A 20,075-nucleotide genomic window follows, 5' to 3' on the forward strand; every position below is an offset into this window, starting at 1 on the left:
TCCTCACGAGTACAGCGGCGGGAGCACCGTCACGGAGGTGCTCGTCATCAACAACGAGGAGCACTCGGACGGGCGTTCTCAAGATCCCCTCGAGGCCACCCCGCGCTACCTCACGGCGCCCATTCCCGAGGGCGCGAATGCTGAGGTGCTAGAGGCATGCCGCCTCTAGCTTATCGAGATTGGTGGCTGCCTGGCCAGCATGTGCCGGTTGTCGGACGCCTATCGGTGCGAGATGGACCGGGCCATAGGCAGCACGCCGGCTCCTGAGGGGCCTAGCCGCCTCGGCACAGTTCGGCAGCGTGGTGCGACCATCGCCACCATGTTCGGGGCGGAGCGCCCCGTCTACGCCACGCCTACAGAGAACATCTGGGCTGCCCAGGCGGTAACGGATGAGCTGAACAAGTACAACGGCGACGAACTCCGCCACATGACGGAGCGAGTTCAGCAGCTCCTAGACGCGGCTGCCGGGGAGCACGAGGCCGCCTGCCGCGCTGAAGTCCTAGCCGGACGAAACAACGAGCCGCCTAAGGGAGTCATGGACTAGGGGGTGTCCGGATGGCCAGACTATGACCTTTGGCTGGACTCCCGGACTATGAAGATACAAGATTGAAGACTTCGTCCCGTGTCCGGATAGGGACTTTCCTTGGTGTGGAAGGCAAGCTTGGCGATGCGATATGAAGATCTCCTCCCATTGTAACCAAATCTGTGTAACCCTAGCCCTCTCCGGTGTCTATATAAACCGGAGAGTTTTAGTCCATTGGACGAACAACAATCATACCATAGGCTAGATTCTAGGGTTTAGCCTCTCTGATCTCATGGTAGATCAACTTTTGTACTACCCATATCATCAATATTAATCAAGTAGGAGGTAGGGTTTTACCTCCATCGAGAGGGCCCGAACCTGGGTAAAAACATCGTGTCCCTTGTCTCCTATTACCATCCGCCTAGACGCACAGTTCGGGACCCCCTACCCGAGATCCGCCGGTTTTGACACCGACATTGGTGCTTTCATTGAGAGTTCCTCTGTGTCGTCGCCTTTAGGCCCGATGGCTTCTTCAATCGTCAACCACGACGCGGTCCAGGGTGAGACTTTTCTCCCCGGACAGATCTTCGTATTTGGCGGCTTCGCACTGCGGGCCAACTCGCTTGGCCATCTGGAGCAGATCGGAAGCTACGCCCCTGGCCATCAGGTCAGGTTTGGAAGCCTAAACTACACGGCCGACATCTGCTGGGACTTGATCTTCAATGCATTCGAGCCGTGGCCGAGCCAGCCGCACTGTCTCGATGGGCATGATCTAGCTCTGCCGCCGGACAACACCCAGAGTGCCGCTCAGGTGTCCGCTCCAACCATCAGCTCGGAGCCAACTGCGCTAGTCAGGGACGAACGGTTGGATGCCGCCCCTGAAGCCGCAATCTCTACGGCGATAGAGCCAAATACCAGCCTGGTCCTTTGCAAGGCCTGTGACTCCAAGGTGCCGGACTCCGTTCCGGACTCCGAATATTCTGCACCCCTTCCGATCGAACCCGATTGGGCTCCGATCATGGAGTTCACCGCCACGGACGTCTTTCAGCACTCGCCCTTTGGTGATATCCTGGACTCACTAAAGTCTCTCTCTTTGTCAGGAGAGCCCTGGACGGATTATGGTCAGCAGGGTTGGGATGCAGACAACGAGGAAATTCGAAGCCCACCCACCACCCACTTTGTAGCCACTGTCGACGATCTAACCGACATGCTCGATTCGACTCCGAAGACATCGACGGTATGGACGCCGATGCGGGAGACGACCAAGAACCAGCACCTATAGGGCACTGGAAGGCCACCTCGTCATATGACATATACATGGTGGACACCCCCAAAGCAGGGGATGGCGATGAAAAAGCGCAGGACGACCCCTCCAAGAAGCAACCCAAGCGTCAACGTCAGCGGCGCCGCTCTAAATCCCGCCAAAGCAAGAACGGCGAATCCGGCACCGGAGACGTCAACACCCCGGACAGTGCCGAAGACAACCCCCTCCAGCAAGATTCAGCGCGGGAGGACGAAGGAGCCAGCCCCCATAAGAGGGCGGCAGGCACAGAGGTCGAGGACGACAATTATATGCCTCCCTCTGAAGACGAGGCAAGCCTCGACGATGACGAATTCGTCATGCCAGAACATCCCGTCGAACAAGAGCGTTTCAAACGCAGGCTTATGGCCATGGCAAGCAGCCTCAAGAAAAAATAGCAGCAGCTTAAAGCTGACCAAGATCTACTAGCCGACAGATGGACTGAAGTCCTGGCGGCCGAAGAGTATAAACTTGAGCGCCCCTCCAAAAATTACCCAAAGCGCAGGCTGCTACCCCAACTAGAGGAGGAAGCAACTAAGCCTACATCACCAGCGTACGTGTCAGGACCCCGACTCAATGCCACATCGATCTAGCATGTAACACCTCATATCACTTTGCGGCCTCACGCACGGTATCCCCACGGGTGTCGCCTTACCTTTGCCTGGGACCGTTTGCGCCTTTTGGCACACGTATATGATAGTGTAGCTAGCATCCATATGATAAGGAGCCCGGGCTGACATGGCTAGTCGTAAACCCAAAGTGGCACAAACTTACAGGGACAGGCATCCATGACCCAGCATCGAACGTGTCGGTCATCAGCGAGTGAATCCAGGCTGTAGCACTGGGCTAATAGGACTCCGGTGAACCGGGCTGTAGCAGGCTAACAGGACTCCGGTATTCATCGCGTGACATTTCCCCAAAGGGACAGACACAGGAACGAAGAAGGACACATGCCGGCCAGCCTAAGTGTTCCGGAGCAGTAGCACGCTACCATGGCTCAGTGGAAGCACTAGGAGACATTTCCCGGTAAGAGAGGCTACTAAGGATAAACAACTAGATAGTCAGATCCCACACATAGCAATACACATTACACGTACGCATAACATACAAGTATGTGCTGTACAACATGGCATCACAGCATAACTCAATAACTCATATAGATAAGGCTCAAAGAGCCATCATAGCATTTATTGCAAACAGGGGTCACACGACCCATCATACAGAGCATACAAGCAACAAGCGGAAGCATTACATGTCTGGGTACAGACATCTACAAATGAAAAAGGCTGAAGAGCCTGACTATCTACAACATCCGATCAAGATCGTAGCTGAGGTACAAGCTACTCGTCGAAGTCCACGAGAACACTAGTAAGACCGAAGTCTCCGCTGCAAAAACATAAATAAAGCAACATGAGTACAAAGGTACTCAGCAAGACTTACATCAGATCCTATCATACATGCATTTGTATCAAGAGGGTAATGTGGGGTTTAGTTGCAGCAAGCCAGCTTTGACTCTGTGGCTATCCTGTTCTACGACTACCAGAACTTCTTTGAGGTGATATGGCGCACACGAGTCCACTAATCACCACACAATACACTACTATGGATTCATCCCCGTCTCCCTACGAGAAGGCCATCCATAGCACTCACACTTGTCTTGAGCATTTTAGAGTATCCACTTCAAGTTGTCTATGTACCATGTAAGCATCCAAGAAGTCCATAACCGCGGACCCGGCTATTCGAATAGATCATGTTAACCCTGCAGGGGTGTACTTCTTCACACACGCTCTCGCCACTTACCGCCATGTACACGTCATGTATCTCGGCAACCTTCAAGCGGAAGCCTGGCGAGGGTGTCGGCCACGACCTGACTAACCACACAAGACTCTAGTCCAGGTTTATCGCCTATTCGGGTTCCATCCGCAAGGAGATCCGGCCGGGGTGTCGCTCACGGCCCCAAACGATGTGTGCAGGGTTCCCGAGCCCACCATCCGGGTGCCACTCGGTACACCAGGCCACGTGTGCCTAGTCTGTCCCAAGCCCACCCTGCCGGGTGCCACTTGGTAGAAAAATAGCACTACCTACAAACACCAGAAACTAGTTGCGACTCCTGGACAGAGATCAAGTTGGTTAATAAGTCGAGAGGGTCGAGTTACGGAACCCAATGTGTGGTAGTATCGAGTCATTGGACAACATACATAGAACTCAGTGCTTAAGGACGGTTCCAGTGAGACAACCCACCATGTACTCCTACATGGCCTCTCACCGCTACCTTTACCAAATCGTGTTCACACACTTCACTCTCAGCATCAGAACATAGGACTGCACTCCAATTCATTCCCAATGAATCAGACCTGACACAACTCTAAGCAATAGCAGGCATAGCATGGTAGGAACACAACAATGGCTTCAATCAACTCCTACACATGCTAGTGGGTTTCAACTATTTACTGTGGCAATGACAGGTCATGCAAAGGAATGGGTTCAACTACCGCAGCACAAAGTAGCAGATGAATCGTTGTTGTCCTAATGCAATAACTGAGAGCAGGAGCGAGAGAGTAGGATTGTATCGGAATGAACAAGGGGGTTTGCTTGCCTGGTAGATTAATAAGGGAGGCACTGCTTCACAGACAGGTACTCTGGAACGGTCTCCGGAGCAGGACCTATCGAGAAGGAACGGTGCCAACAATCAATACACAAGCATATGCAACAATATGATGCATGAACATGGCATGAAGATGTGATGCTGATTGTGCTAATGCAGCTAGCATTATTTGGATGAAGTCCATTTGAATCAAGGATTCAAATGCAACTCCAAGTAAGCTCTTTATAAATGCCATTTTAGTGTTTCACTTATACAGTAGGTATAAGTTGGTTTGTCATGCATGAAACTAGTACAGATGGATAGATTGACATTTTTCTGATAATTTTTCATATATAAATTATTTCAATCTGAGCTACGGTTGAATTTCTATGAATTTTTGAAGTTTTGGGCATTTTCTGGAAATTCCTGAATAAGAATAAATCCAGAAAATTGCATTACTGCGTTAGCATTGAGTAAGCATGACGTCAGCAAGTCAACTGCGGCTGACTGGGGTCAAACCTGACGTGTGGGGTCCACACGTTAGTGACACGGGGTTAAACAGGGGTTATTTGCTTAATTAAAAGGATTAGGGGGCCGGGGCCCACTGGTGAGTGTCAGTGGTTAATTAGGCGGTGATTAGCACTAAGCTAATCACCTGGCCGATAGGGCCCACCCGTCAGGCCGGCGAGGTCGTCGGCGGCGACCTCAGGACGCGGCGACGTCCGCGTTACAGGCCACGAGGGCGGCGGCTAAGGGCACCGGGGCGTAGCCCGGGCTCGTCCGCATCCAGGGGAGCAGACGAGAAGCCGCGGGGGTGCCGGAGCTCGCCGGAGCGGGGCTCGTGGCGGCGGTCGGAGGTTGGCTCAAGCGGGCGCACGACTACGGCGCACGGGGAGGCAGGAGAGGAGGGGAACCAACGCGGGAGGGCTCACAGGGGACCGGAAGAGACGACAGCGAGCTCGGGGGAGGCGTTGATGGCGGCGAGTGGCGACGGAGATCCACGGCGGCCGGCGGTTGAAAAAGGTGTCGAGGACGGCGTTGCAGGGCGCTACAGCTTGTTTGGCTCGTCGGAGAGGACGAGGAAGACGCAGTGAAGCTTTTGGGCACGACGGAGGGGCGAGGGGACGGCGATGGCCGCGGTGGTGCTCGTCGGCGGCGACGGGTGGCTCTCGGGTGGCTGTGGGAACGCGAGGGGAGGAAGGAGAACAACTAGAGAGAGAGGGAAGAGCAAGAGGGGGGCTCGTGCGTGTCTCCTGGCGTCTCGAGAAGGGTCGGGGAAGGAGAGGAAGCAAGCAGGGAGGTGGCCACGGCGATTGCTCGCGCGTCGACATGCCTCTGCCTACTGGCAGAGGTTGAGGACGACCGCCTCGCCCTTGTGGCTGGGCCTTTGCTACGGTAGCAGGCCGCAGGTAAGTCAGGTGGGCTTCTCTTTCTCCTTTCTATTTTGTTTCCTTTTTTTATTTTTCTGACATTTGTTTTGATTTAATAAAAATACTAAATCATTTTATTTTCTTATGCCAATTTTGGTAGGAACTAGTGGTATTATTCCAGAGCTCCCCAACAAGTGGCACAATTTTTGGGCATATATTATATATATAACAAATATATATCCAATGCAAATATTTATGCATTAATTCCAAATGCCCAAAATAAATACTTATGGGCTCCTAAAAATATTGGTTTGATTTTTATCTCTGTCCAATATTTTCAGAGAGCAACATGAGCATTTTCTTGGACCTTTTTGGAGCAATTTTTATCTGGGTCATTTCCAGAAATGAGTCTGAGGGTTTCACAAATCCTCATTTCAAATTTAAATGGAATTTAAACATGATGCACACATGACTAGCTAGCCTTGAGCATACCAGAACTAGGGATGTGACAACTCGCCCCTACTTGAAATAATCTCGTCCCGAGATTCAGGGGTCGACAGAAAGAAAGTGGGGTACTCCAGTCGAAGACGATCTTCTTGCTCCCAAGTAGCTTCTCTCTCGGAATGATGAGACCACTGAACCTTGAGAAACTTGATATTCTAACGTCGAGTGACACGCTCTGCTTGATCAAGAATGCGAACCGGGTACTCTCGGTATGTGAGGTTATCTTGGAGATCAAGCGTTTCGTGGTCCACTCCGCGGATAGGATCCGAGAAGCAACGCCTGAGTTGAGAGACGTGGAAGACATCATGAACTCGAGAAAGATGTGGGGGTAGTTCCAACTGGTAGGCAACCTCTCCTCGTTTAGCGAGAATGCGAAAAGGACCAATGTAACGAGGAGCCAACTTGCCCTTGATACCGAAGCGATGGGTACCCTTCAAAGGAGTGACCCGAAGGTAAGCTTTGTCGCCAATTTCATAAGTCATATCCTTATGATGGCGGTCATACTGACTCTTCTGACGAGACTGGGCTGTTTTCAAATTCTCACGAATGATGCGAACTTGCTCTTCTGCCTCCTGGATCATGTCCGGTCCAAAGAATTGTCTTTCACCGGTTTCTGACCAGTTCAAAGGTGTTCGACATCTTCGTCCATAGAGAATCTCAAAAGGAGCTTTCTTGAGACTGGATTGATAGCTATTGTTATAAGCAAACTCGGCAAAAGGAAGACATTTCTCCCAATCCATACCGAATGAGATAACGCAAGCTCTAAGCATGTCTTCGAGAATTTGGTTGACCCTTTCCACCTGACCACTCGACTGAGGGTGGAAAGCGGTACTGAAGGAAAGATGGGTTCCCATGGCAGTTTGGAAACTCTCCCAGAAATGAGAAGTGAAAAGACTACCACGGTCTGAATTGATCTCTAGTGGAACACCATGAAGTGACACTATTCGAGAAATGTATAAGTCAGCGAGCTGACTAGTAGTGATACTCTCTCGAACAGGTAGGAAGTGCGCCACTTTAGAGAGACGATCAATGACTACGAAGATAGCATTATTCCCTTTCTTGGTCCTAGGAAATCCGGTGATGAAATCCATACCAACTTTATCCCATTTCCACTCAGGAATAGCTAAAGGCTGAAGGGTGCCAGCAGGTCTTTGATGCTCTGCCTTAACGCGACGACAAACGTCACAGTTAGCAATGAACTGAGCAATCTCTCTCTTTATCCTAGTCCACCAGAACCTCTGGCGTAGGTCCTGATACATCTTAGTACTACCGGGATGAATCGTGAGAGGAGATTCATGCGCCTCCTTAAGAATCAATTGTCGCAGATGTTGCTTCTTGGGAACCACCAAGCGGTTCCCAAAGTAAACAACACCTCGTTCATCTATAGAGAAACAACCAGCTACTCCCTTGGAGATATTTTTCTTGATTCGGGAGATTCATGTATCATGCTTCTAGACTTCTATGATACGATCCACAATAGTAGGTTTTGCCACCAAGGTAGAAAGGAATCCGTGAGGAGCAATGTGAAGGTTAAGCTTACAGAATTCCTCATGGAGAAGTGGTTGGCCCTGCTGCAACATGAGATTGTTGCAATAGGATTTACGACTTAGCGCATCAGCCATGACATTGGCTTTGCCTGGAGTGTAAGTAATCCCTAGATCATAATCTGAGATCACTTCCAACCAACGTCTTTGCCTAAGGTTCAGATCCGGTTGGGTGAAGATATACTTGAGACTCTGGTGATCGGTGTAGATCTCGCAACGTTTACCAAGGAGGTAATGTCGCCAGGTCTTGAGTGCATAGACTACGGCTGCAAGCTCTAGATCATGTGTAGGATAATTCTCCTCATGTGGATGCAACTGTCGAGATGCATAGGCAATCACATGACGATCCTGCATAAGAATGCAACCTAGTCCCTGTCGTGAGGCGTCGCAGTAGATAACAAAGTCCTTTGTGAAATCCGGTGGCACAAGTATGGGAGCAGAAGTCAGGCGTCTTTTCAGTTCCTGAAAACTGTACTCACACTGTGGGGACCACTCAAACTTTTTATCTTTCTTGAGAAGTTCCGTGAGGGGTTTGGCTACTTTGGAGAAGTTTTCAACAAAGCGGCGACAATAGCTGGCTAGACCAAGGAAACTCCTAACTTGTTTAACGGTTTCAGGTGGAGTCCAATCGAGAACGGCCTTAACTCTCTCGGGATTGACAGCAATGCCCTTACCAGAGATTACGTGGCCTAGGTAGGTCACTTCTGGCAACCAAAATTCGCACTTGGAGAACTTGGCATAAAGGCGGTGCTCTCTGAGTTTTTCTAACACAAGTCTAAGATGTTCGGCATGCTCTTCCTCGTTCTTCGAGTAAATAAGAATATCATCGAGGTAAACCACGACGAACTTATCTAAGTACTCCATGAAGATCGAGTTCATCAAGCGGGAGAAAGTGGCTGGGGCGTTGGTTAGACCGAAGGACATGACGGTGTACTCGTACTGGCCATAACGAGTGACAAAGGCTGTCTTGGGATGTCCCCATTTCTGATCTTGATTTGGTGGTAGCCTAACCTCAAATCCATCTTGGAGAAGACTGAGGATCCAGCGAGCTGATCATACAGGTCGTTGATCCTGGGGAGCGGATACTTGTTCTTTATCGTGACCAAATTAACGGGACGATAATCTACAACCATCCGGTCCGTACCATCCTTCTTCTTGACGAAGAGGACGGGGCAAGCCCAAGGAGAAGAACTAGGACGGATGAAACCCTTTTGCAAGGACTCATCAAGTTGTTTCTTAAGCTCGGCTAGTTCTAAGGGTGCCATCTTGTAAGGTCTCCTAGAGATTGGAGCTGTTCCTGGGATAAGATCTATGACGAACTCTACATCTCTGTCAGGTGGAACACCTGGCAGTTCCTCTGGAAAGACATCCGGAAAGTCACGGACTACCGGGATATCTTCAAGGTCTGGAAGAGGGCTGGCATTAAGAGAATAGAGCTGACGCTTTGCAACTCTAGTGGAGACAGTGACTATCTTGCCAGATGGGTGTGTAAGCTGAACAGATCTTGTGTAACAATCAATCTTTGCATGATGAGCTGTCATCCAGTCCATACCCAAGATGATGTTAATATCTGAGGACTTGAGGGCTACAAGTGATGCAAGAAATACAAGTCTATCAACAAGGATTTCGTTACCATGGCTTACACTAGAGGTTTGCCATTTGGATCCAGGAGTTTGAATGACCAGTGGAGAGGGCATATCACAAAATGACATGTCGTGCAAACGAGCATCGCCTTCAGAAATGAAGGAGTGAGATGCTCCAGTATCGAACAGAACCGATGCTGGATGACAATTGACAAGGAGTGTACCAAGAACGACATCCGGATCATCATGAGCGTCTTTAGCTGAGACGTGATGCACACGTCCACGTTCAGTGGGGGCTGACTTGACACTGATCATCTTGCATGATGGCTTACCATGGCCAACAGACTTCTCAGGCGGGGGTGGAGCATAACTAGTCTGAGAGCAGTCACGTGCATAGTGTCCTGGCTTCCCGCATGTGAAGCAAGTCCCTGAGGTTGGACGTGGACCCGCACTGACAAGCGGTCTACCAGTAGGCCTGGGTGGAACATACGACTGAGCTGGGTGAGGCACCACATGGGATGGCCTCGGTGCATATCCGGAAGGAAGAGCGGAGTTTGGAATCCAAATCCGGCGCTTCTGAGGACCAGAACCGGAAGAAGATCCCAAATCACGGGTGTGCTTACGAGACTCCTCGTAAGTGAGCTGAGCTGTCTCTGCATCAATGGCCTTGTTCACAAGAGCTTGGAATGTATCACAATGATGCAGGTGGAGATCGTGACGCAACTTGGGGTTGAGACCCTTCCGAAACCTAGCCTGCTTCTTGGCGTCCGTGGACACTTCTTCTGTGGCATAGCGGGCGAGGTTCTCAAACTCTTTACTGTAAGCATCAACAGCCATCTTACTCTGGGTGAAACTACAGAACTCTTCTTTCTTGCGATTGATGAGGGCCTTAGGAATGTGATGCTCGCGAAAAGCCTCAGTGAAATCCCTCCTGGTAGGAATCTGGCCAGCTGGAAGCATAGCCTCATAGTTCTGCCACCAAAGACTAGCAGGACCTTCCAGGTGGTATGTGGCATAGGTGACCTTGTCATTTTCAGCTACGTTCGCGGAACGCAGCTTATGAGTGATGCTACGAAGCCAGTCATCTGCATCGAGTGGCTCAATAGAATGATGAAAGGTGGGTGGGTGCAAGCGGATGAAGTCATGAATGGTCACAGATCCTTTGAACTGATGTACGGTGTTCTCCTCGATACGTGCCAACAAGCGGTTAGACTCACGCTTGTTCCTCTCCATTTCTAACATGAACTCTGTCAACGAAGACGGGTCGGGAGGATCCTCATCCCTACCATCTCTGTGGTTCTGGCTACGAGCAACAGAACTTTGCTTAACTGATGACATCCTGAGAAACGAAACCAAGGACGGAATCAGCATCAACTATAGGCTACAGAATGTAGGACAAGGAAATTAGTATCTCTCGACCTCTTAGGGCAATTCCGGCAGCATAACGGCAGTAAAATGCTCAAAATGAGACATCCTGCCAACAATGGGGTAGCAACATACTCAACATCACCGCTCAAGGTTCTGAGATCATACTAAACAGGCTACACCGGAAGTACTCGAAAACTGGGGTATGACTCTGATCAACCAATCCTATGGGACTACGGAGTAGTAACACGTGATCCTGATAGACGGAAGAGAGAGCCTAGTTCCTTAACCCCGTAGGAAAAATAGGATGACTCGGATCAGAAGGCCATGAGGTAAAGGAGTAAAAAGAGCCTTACGTTCCTTCCCACAATCAATTCCCTTATATAACTAAAGAATTTCTAGACTCAACTTCGACCAGTTTGGCTTGGTAATCCTACAGGCAGTCAGGCTCTGATACCAAAGCTGTCAGCACCCCGACTCAATGCCACATCAATCTAGCATGTAACACCTCATATCACTTTGCGGCCTCATGCACGGTATCCCCACGGGTGTCGCCTTACCTTTGCCCAGGACCGTTTGTGCCTTTTGGCACACGTATATGATAGTGTCGCTAGCATCCATATGATAAGGAGCCCGGGCTGACATGGCTAGTCGTAAACCCAAAGTGGCACAAACTTACAGGGACAGGCATCCATGACCCAGCATCGAACGTGTCGGTCATCAGCGAGTGAATCCAGGCTGTAGCACTGGGCTAACAGGACTCCGGTGAACCGGGCTGTAGCGGGCTAACAGGACTCCGGTATTCATCGCGTGACATTTCCCCAAAGGGACAGACACAGGAACGAAGAAGGACACATGCCGGCCAGCCTAAGTGTTCCGGAGCAGTAGCACGCTACCATGGCTCAGTGGAAGCACTAGGAGACATTTCCCGGTAAGAGAGGCTACTAAGGATAAACAACTAGATAGTCAGATCCCACACATAGCAATACACATTACACGTACGCATAACATGCAAGTATGTGTTGTACAACATGGCATCACAGCATAACTCAACAACTCATATAGATAAGGCTCAAAGAGCCATCATAGCATTTATTGCAAACAGGGGTCACACGACCCATCATACAGAGCATACAAGCAACAAGCGGAAGCATTACATGTCTGGGTACAGACATCTACAAATGAAAAAGGCTGAAGAGCCTGACTATCTACAACATCCGATCAAGATCGTAGCTGAGGTACAAGCTACTCGTCGAAGTCCACGAGAACACTAGTAAGACCGAAGTCTCCGCTGCAAAAACATAAATAAAGCAACATGAGTACAAAGGTACTCAGCAAGACTTACATCAGATCCTATCATACATGCATTTGTATCAAGAGGGTAATGTGGGGTTTAGTTGCAGCAAGCCAGCTTTGACTCTGTGGCTATCCTGTTCTACGACTACCAGAACTTCTTTGAGGTGATATGGCGCACACGAGTCCACTAATCACCACACAATACACTACTATGGATTCATCCCCGTCTCCCTACGAGAAGGCCATCCATAGCACTCACACTTGTCTTGAGCATTTTAGAGTATCCACTTCAAGTTGTCTATGTACCATGTAAGCATCCAAGAAGTCCATAACCGCGGACCCGGCTATTCGAATAGATCATGTTAACCCTGCAGGGGTGTACTTCTTCACACACGCTCTCGCCACTTACCGCCATGTACACGTCATGTATCTCGGCAACCTTCAAGCGGAAGCCTGGCGAGGGTGTCGGCCACGACCTGACTAACCACACAAGACTCTAGTCCAGGTTTATCGCCTATTCGGGTTCCATCCGCAAGGAGATCCGGCCGGGGTGTCGCTCACGGCCCCAAACGATGTGTGCAGGGTTCCCGAGCCCACCATCCGGGTGCCACTCGGTACACCAGGCCACGTGTGCCTAGTCTGTCCCAAGCCCACCCTGCCGGGTGCCACTTGGTAGAAAAATAGCACTACCTACAAACACCAGAAACTAGTTGCGACTCCTGGACAGAGATCAAGTTGGTTAATAAGTCGAGAGGGTCGAGTTACCGGATCCCAATGTGTGGTAGTATCGAGTCATTGGACAACATACATAGAACTCAGTGCTTAAGGACGGTTCCAGTGAGACAACCCACCATGTACTCCTACATGGCCTCTCACCGCTACCTTTACCAAATCGTGTTCACACACTTCACTCTCAGCATCAGAACATAGGACTGCACTCCAATTCATTTCCAATGAATCAGACCTGACACAACTCTAAGCAATAGCAGGCATAGCATGGTAGGAACACAACAATGGCTTCAATCAACTCCTACACATGCTAGTGGGTTTCAACTATTTACACTGGCAATGACAGGTCATGCAAAGGAATGGGTTCAACTACCGCAGCACAAAGTAGCAGATGAATCGTTGTTGTCCTAATGCAATAACTAAGAGCAGGAGCGAGAGAGTAGGATTGTATCGGAATGAACAAGGGGGTTTGCTTGCCTAGTAGATCAACAAGGGAGGCACTGCTTCACAGACAGGTACTCTAGAACAGTCTCCAGAGCAGGACCTATCGAGAAGGAACGGTGCCAACAATCAAAACACAAGCATATGCAACAAAATGATGCATGAACATGGCATGAAGATGTGATGCCGATTGTGCTAATGCAGCTAGCATTATATTTGGATGAAGTCCATTTGAATCAAGGATTCAAATGCAACTCCAAGTAAGCTCTTTATAAATGCCCTTTTTAGTGTTTCACTTATACAGTAGGTATAAGTTGGTTTTTCATGCATGAAACTAGTATAGATGGATAGATTGAATTTTTCTGATAATTTTTCATATATAAATTATTTCAATCTGAGCTACGGTTGAATTTCTATGAATTTTTGAAGGTTTGGGCATTTTCTAGAAATTCCTGAATAAGAATAAATCCAGAAAATTGCATTACCGGGTCAGCATTGAGTAAGCATGACGTCAGCAAGTCAACTGCGGCTGACTGGGGTCAAACCTGACGTGTGGGGTCCACACGTCAGTGACACGGGGTTAAACAGGGGGTTATTTGCTTAATTAAAAGGATTAGGGGGCCGGGGCCCACTGGTCAGTGTCAGTGGTTAATTAGGCGGTGATTAGCACTAAGCTAATCACCTGGCCGATAGGGCCCACCCGTCAGGCCGGCGAGGTCGTCAGCGGCGACCTCAGGACTCGTCGGCGTCCGCGTTACAGGCCACGGGGGCGGCGGCTAAGGGCACCGGGGCGTAGCCCGGGCTCGTCCGCATCCAGGGGAGCAGACGGGAAGCCGCGGGGGCGCCGAAGCTCGCCGGAGCGGGGCTCGCGGTGGCGGCCGGAGCTCGGCTCAAGCGGGCGCGCGGCTACCGCGCTCGGGGAGGCAGGAGAGGAGGGGAACCAACGCGGGAGGGCTCACAGGGGACCGGAAGAGACGACAGCGAGCTCGGGGGAGGCGCTGACGGCGGCGAGCGGCGACGGAGATCCACGGCGGCCGGCGGTTGAAAAAGGCGTCAAGGACGGCGTTGCAGGGTGCTACAGCTTGTTTGGCTCGTCGGAGAGGACAAGGGAGACGCAGCGGAGCTTCTGGGCACGACGGAGGGGCGAGGGGACGGCGATGGCCGCGGTGGTGCTCGTCGGCGGCGATGGGTGGCTCTCGGGTGGCTGTGGGAACGCGAGGGGGAGGAGGGAGAACAACCAGAGAGAGAGGGGAGAGCAAGAGGGGGGCTCGTGCATGTCTCCTGGCGTCTCGAGAAGGGTCGGGGAAGGAGAGGAAGCAAGCAGGGAGGTGGCCACGGCGATTGCTCGCGCGTCGACATGCCTCTGCCTATTGGCAGAGGTTGAGGACGACCGCCTCGCCCTGGTGGGCTGGGCCTTTGCTACCGTAGCAGGCCGCAGGTAAGTCAGGTGGGCTTCTCTTTCTCCTTTCTGTTTTGTTTCCTTTTTTTATTTTTCTGACATTTGTTTTGATTTAATAAAAATACTAAATCATTTTATTTTCTTATGCCAATTTTTGTAGGAACTAGGTGTATTATTCCAGAGCTCCCCAACAAGTGGCACAATTTTTGGGCATATTATATACATATAACAAATATATATCCAATGCAAATATTTATGCATTAATTCCAAATGCCCAAAATAAATACTTATGGGCTCCTAAAAATATTGGTTTGATTTTTATCTCTGTCCAATATTTTCAGAGAGCAACATGAGCATTTTCTTGGACCTTTTTGGAGCAATTTTTATCTGGGTCATTTCCAGAAATGAGTCTGAGGGTTTCACAAATCCTCATTTCAAATTTAAATGGAATTTAAACATGATGCACACATGACTAGCTAGCCTTGAGCATACCAGAACTAGGGATGTGACAGTACGACGTGCCCGATCGGCCACCCTGTGGCCGCAACAGAGAGGCCTTTCGGCCCTCAATCCAAGCCGCACCCCGGCGCTGCTCTAAAAATACCAGAGCATGGGGAAACGCAACAGACCTGCGAGATATATTGGAGGATAAGGCAAGGCAAACCAGATCGACCTACGGATCGCGTGGGCGCCCCACACCACGGGACGATTACTGTCACACCGGATATGATAAATACGGCTAGGCCGAATACAACAGATAGAGCTCATCCGAGCTACGTCGCGATATAGCCCAGTATAGGGGCACCGCACACCCACTGTGCTTCACAGACGAAGTAATGGATCATCAGATCCCCAAGGGTTTTAAACCCGTAAACATCAAATCATACGATGGCACAACCGATCCCACGGTATGGATCGAGGATTATCTCCTTCATATCCACATGGCCCGTGGTGACGATCTACACGCCATCAAATACCTCCCGCTCAAGCTTAAAGGACCAGCTCGGCATTGGCTTAACAGCCTGCCAGCAGAGTCAATAAGTTGTTGGGAGGACCTGGAATCCGCATTCCTCGATAACTTCCAGGGCACTTATGTGCGACCACCAGACGCCGATTACCTAAGCCACATAATCCATCAGCCAGAGGAATCGGCCAGACAATTCTAGACACGGTTCCTAACCAAGAAAAATCAAATAGTCGACTGTCCGGACGCCGAGGCCCTTGCAGCCTTCAGGCACAACATCCGAGACGAATGGCTTGCCCGGCACCTAGGACAGGAAAAGCCGAAATCTATGGCAGCCCTCACGACACTCATGACCCGCTTTTGCGCGGGCGAAGACAGCTGGCTAGCTCGTAGCAATAACATAACCAAGAGCCCTGGCAATTCGGATACCAAGGACAACAATGGCAGGTCACGTCGCAACAAGCACAAGCGCCGCATTAATGGCGACAATACCGAAGATACGGCAGTCAATGCCGGATTCAGAGGCTCTAAACCCAGTCAGCGGAAGAAGCCATTCAAAAGAAACCCTCCGGGCCCATCCAACTTAGACCGGATACTCGATCGCTCGTGCCAGATACACGGCACCCCCGAACAACTAGCCAACCACGCCAACAGGGATTGTTGGGTGTTCAAGCAGGCAGGCAAGTTAAGTGCCAAAACCAGAGACAAGGGGTTGTGTAGCGATGACGAGGAGGATCCCCGGCCGCCGAACAACAGAGGACAGAAGGGCTTCCCCCCGCAATTGCGGACGGTGAACATGATATACGCAACCCACATCCCCAAAAGGGAGCGGAAGCATGCCCTCAGGGACGTCTATGCGTTGGAGCCAGTCGCCCCAAAGTTCAACCCATGGTCCTCCTGCCCGATACTTTTGATCGAAGGGACCACCCCACTAGCATCCGTCACGGCGGATTCTCCGCATTGTTCCTAGACCCAATCATTGACGGATTTCACCTCACTAGAGTCCCCATGGACGGCGGCAGTAGCCTAAACCTGCTTTATCAAGATACAGTGCAAAAAATGGGTATAAAGCCGTCAAGGATTAAACCCACAAAGACAACCTTTAAAGGCGTCATACCAGGTGTAGAAGCCAGCTGTACAGGCTCGGTTACACTTGAAGTGGTCTTCGGATCCCCGGATAATTTCCGAAGCGAAGAGTTAATCTTCGATATAGTCCCATTCCGCAGTGGCTATCACGCCCTGCTCGGACGAACCGCATTTGCAAAATTCAATGCGGTGCCGCACTACGCATATCTCAAGCTCAAGATGCCAGGCCTTCGCAGAGTCATCACGGTAAATGGAAACACCAAACGCTCTCTCCGAATGGAGGAGCACACAGCGGCCCTGGCGGCGGAAGTACAGAGCAGCCTCCCAAGGCAACTCTACAATTCGGGTGTCAAACGTCCAGACAACGTCAAGCGAGCCCGAAGCAACCTACAACAGCGCCGGCCGGCACGATTCGAGCAAGCATAGCAGTGCGGCTCCAACCCCAGCCCTCGCCAGATAGTGCTATCGGTACCACGCGTACATAATTACGCTTTGAAAATACCATGGGCATAAGGGGAGGGGCACAACTACGGCACGCCCAGAATGCGGCTCAACCGCACTTAGGGGCTCCCTATTTCGCCGTCTTCTTTTTTTTATTTTTATATATACTTTCAGGACCCAACTATCCAGAAGGCCTGTCCGGCAATAAACTCGCCGAACACATGATGCAACAGCCAGGGCGCGAACAAGCTGCGTCGTATGTCCAGGTGGTCTCTATAACGAGCTAAATACCCGTTTTGCTTAAATTTACGCAGCTTGCCCCTGGAGGGGGGCATGTCAAATAATCCCATCCCTTTCTTATCGCACTATTTGTATCGTTCTGCTTTCATAGCAGCTCTTTTTTAATAAACAATACATAGCTCTTATCTATTATTGTATTCATCTATTTTTATACAAATATGTTCAGTCATGACATTATGCAACCGTACACTTTGGTACGGCCAATACACCAGGGGCTTAAGCACCTGATAACATGGTGTGAGAAGACCGAACACTCTCACGAGTGCGGCACCCCGAACTTATAGCACTATATGCATCGGCTCCGAATCATGTCTTGGGTCAATAGTTGGGTTTGCCCGGCTCCCATGTTTTGGTACTTTACGTTCCACAATGTTGGCTAAGGTAGCACTGGGAGAACTACTGTGATTGTGCCCCAGTTGAGCTGGGTTAACACCTCAGTAGAGAAAGCTAAAACTGACCGTCATGATAGTGCGAGAGACCGGTCGCTGTTCGCGAGGTTTTTCGAGTCCTTAAAGACTTATGCCGCTTAGAGCGAGGATCCGGATTTACCTAGCCAAGGCGTGGATAGCGCCCCGAACTCGGTCTTCCGAATACTAGGGGCTTCACCAAAATTTAAAATTATAGAATTCTATGGCTAAGTGAGGGTGATAAAGCATTATAAGTCCGATGGCCTGGTTCGTCGTGCTGAGTGCCTCCCTAGATGGACCCAAGAATGGGAACAGGAGCGCTCAGGTTTATCCCGAACACCCTAGCACTCGTGCCATGGGGGTAGAAGCCAACGACTTGCATCTCTCAAATTTAATAAACAGCCGCACAGAAGGTAATATTTTAAATTAACAAACGTTGCTTAGCGCATATGAACAAAGTTTTCAGCACACAGGATAACTACATGTGAGTCTACTCAAAAATTACATCTTTGGAGCACTCACCCGCTATAATGCGGGCACCCTTCAGGATGCCCTTATAATACATATCGGGCATGCGATACTCCTTGCCCGGCGGTGGCGGGTTCGTCACAAGCTTCTCAGCATCCAGCTTGCCCCAGTGCACTTTAGCGCGGGCAAGGGCCCGACGGGCACCTTCAATACAGACGGAGCGCTTGATGACTTCAATCCACAGACACGCGTCCACCAGCCGCCGCACCAGACCGAAATAGCTCCCAGGCATGGCCTATCCAGGCCACAGCCGAACTATGAGGATGTTCATGGCATGTTCGGCCACCTTGTGGAGCTCGATCAGCTGCTTCAGCTGGTCGCTCAGGGGCACCGGATGTCCGGTCTCAGCATACTGAGACCAGAACACCTTTTCCGTCGAGCTCCCCTCCTCGGCTCGGTAGAACGCGGCAGCATCAGACACACTATGGGGCAGATCGACGAACGCTACTGGAGAGCTCCGGATCCGGGTAAGTAACAGATAATTTGCTTTTATATTCTTGCTTTGCATAAAGAATGCCTTACCCGCCGCTATCCTCTTCATCGCCTCGATCTCCTGGAGGGCATTCTGGGCTTCGGCCTTAGCGGTTTTGGCACTCTCAAGAGCCAAGGCGCGCTCGGACTCTCGAGTCTTCGAGTCACGCTCCAAACTCTCGTGTTTTTTCACGAGAGCCTGGAGCTCTTGCCGCACCTCCGCCACCCGCGCCTCCTGCTTCTCTCGCTCGGTGCACTCCAAGGCCGCACTATTTTCGGCCTTGGAGACCGCTTCCTTCAGGGTCGCCACCTCAGTCGTGGCCCCTGCAACATTTACATTGGTCCTGTCATTATTTGCAACCAAGTATTTCTATATAAATTTACATACGGTACTACATACCCTCCTTGTCCTCGAGCTGCTTCTTGGCACGGCCGAGCTCGTTCTCGAACCGATCGAGGCTCTCCTTTCATGCATTAACCTCCGCAGTCAGTGTGGCAGAGGTCAGCAGCGCAGCCCGCATTCCCATATTGACACATTTATGTTAGACTCCTGCGTATATCTTTTTAGATCCTCAGCTCTGCTTTTCTTTCCGAACGCCGAACCGAGCATCAGGGGCTACTGTCTATGCGGTAAACATTTTTACATGTTTCGAACACATACCTCAAAGCCTGTTAACAGACTTGTAGAGGCTTCTGTCAGCCTGATCTTTGCGGACTGAACCTTTTGAATCACCGCACTCATAACAGTGCGGTGTTCCTCGTCGATGGAGGCGCCGTTAAGCACCTCCTGCAAATTTTCCGGTGCCTCCGGGTGGACAGAGGTCGCCGGCGTCGTAGGCTTGCCCTTCTTATGAAGGCGCCGCCTGTCAGACTCTGGAACCATTGATGGTTCTGGAGCAGTTTCCGGCCCGGGGCCGGACTTAGATCCCTCTGGGGCTTTACCCCTTTTGGGCCTAGAGTCCGGGAGGTCGCCTTGAGGCGCCTCCAGGACCACCTCCTCCTGGTTCGGTCCCCTTCGGGACCCCAACTCGGCATCATCCGCAGGGAGAGGGGAGGAGGCCATCGGAAGAAGCGCTGTTCACATCCGACGAATTCAGGGAGCTGCTCGACGAATCACCGAGCTGAGCTCTGGGCGGACTGCGTAATTAAATTCGGCGTTAGAAATTACCGAATACTAGAGGAGCGCCATAAGTCATTCGGGTAACCGGACACTTACGATTTTGCCAGGGGCTTGACCCTG

Source organism: Triticum aestivum, chromosome 7B, assembly GCF_018294505.1.
Source record: "Triticum aestivum cultivar Chinese Spring chromosome 7B, IWGSC CS RefSeq v2.1, whole genome shotgun sequence".
NCBI lineage: Eukaryota > Viridiplantae > Streptophyta > Magnoliopsida > Poales > Poaceae > Triticum > Triticum aestivum.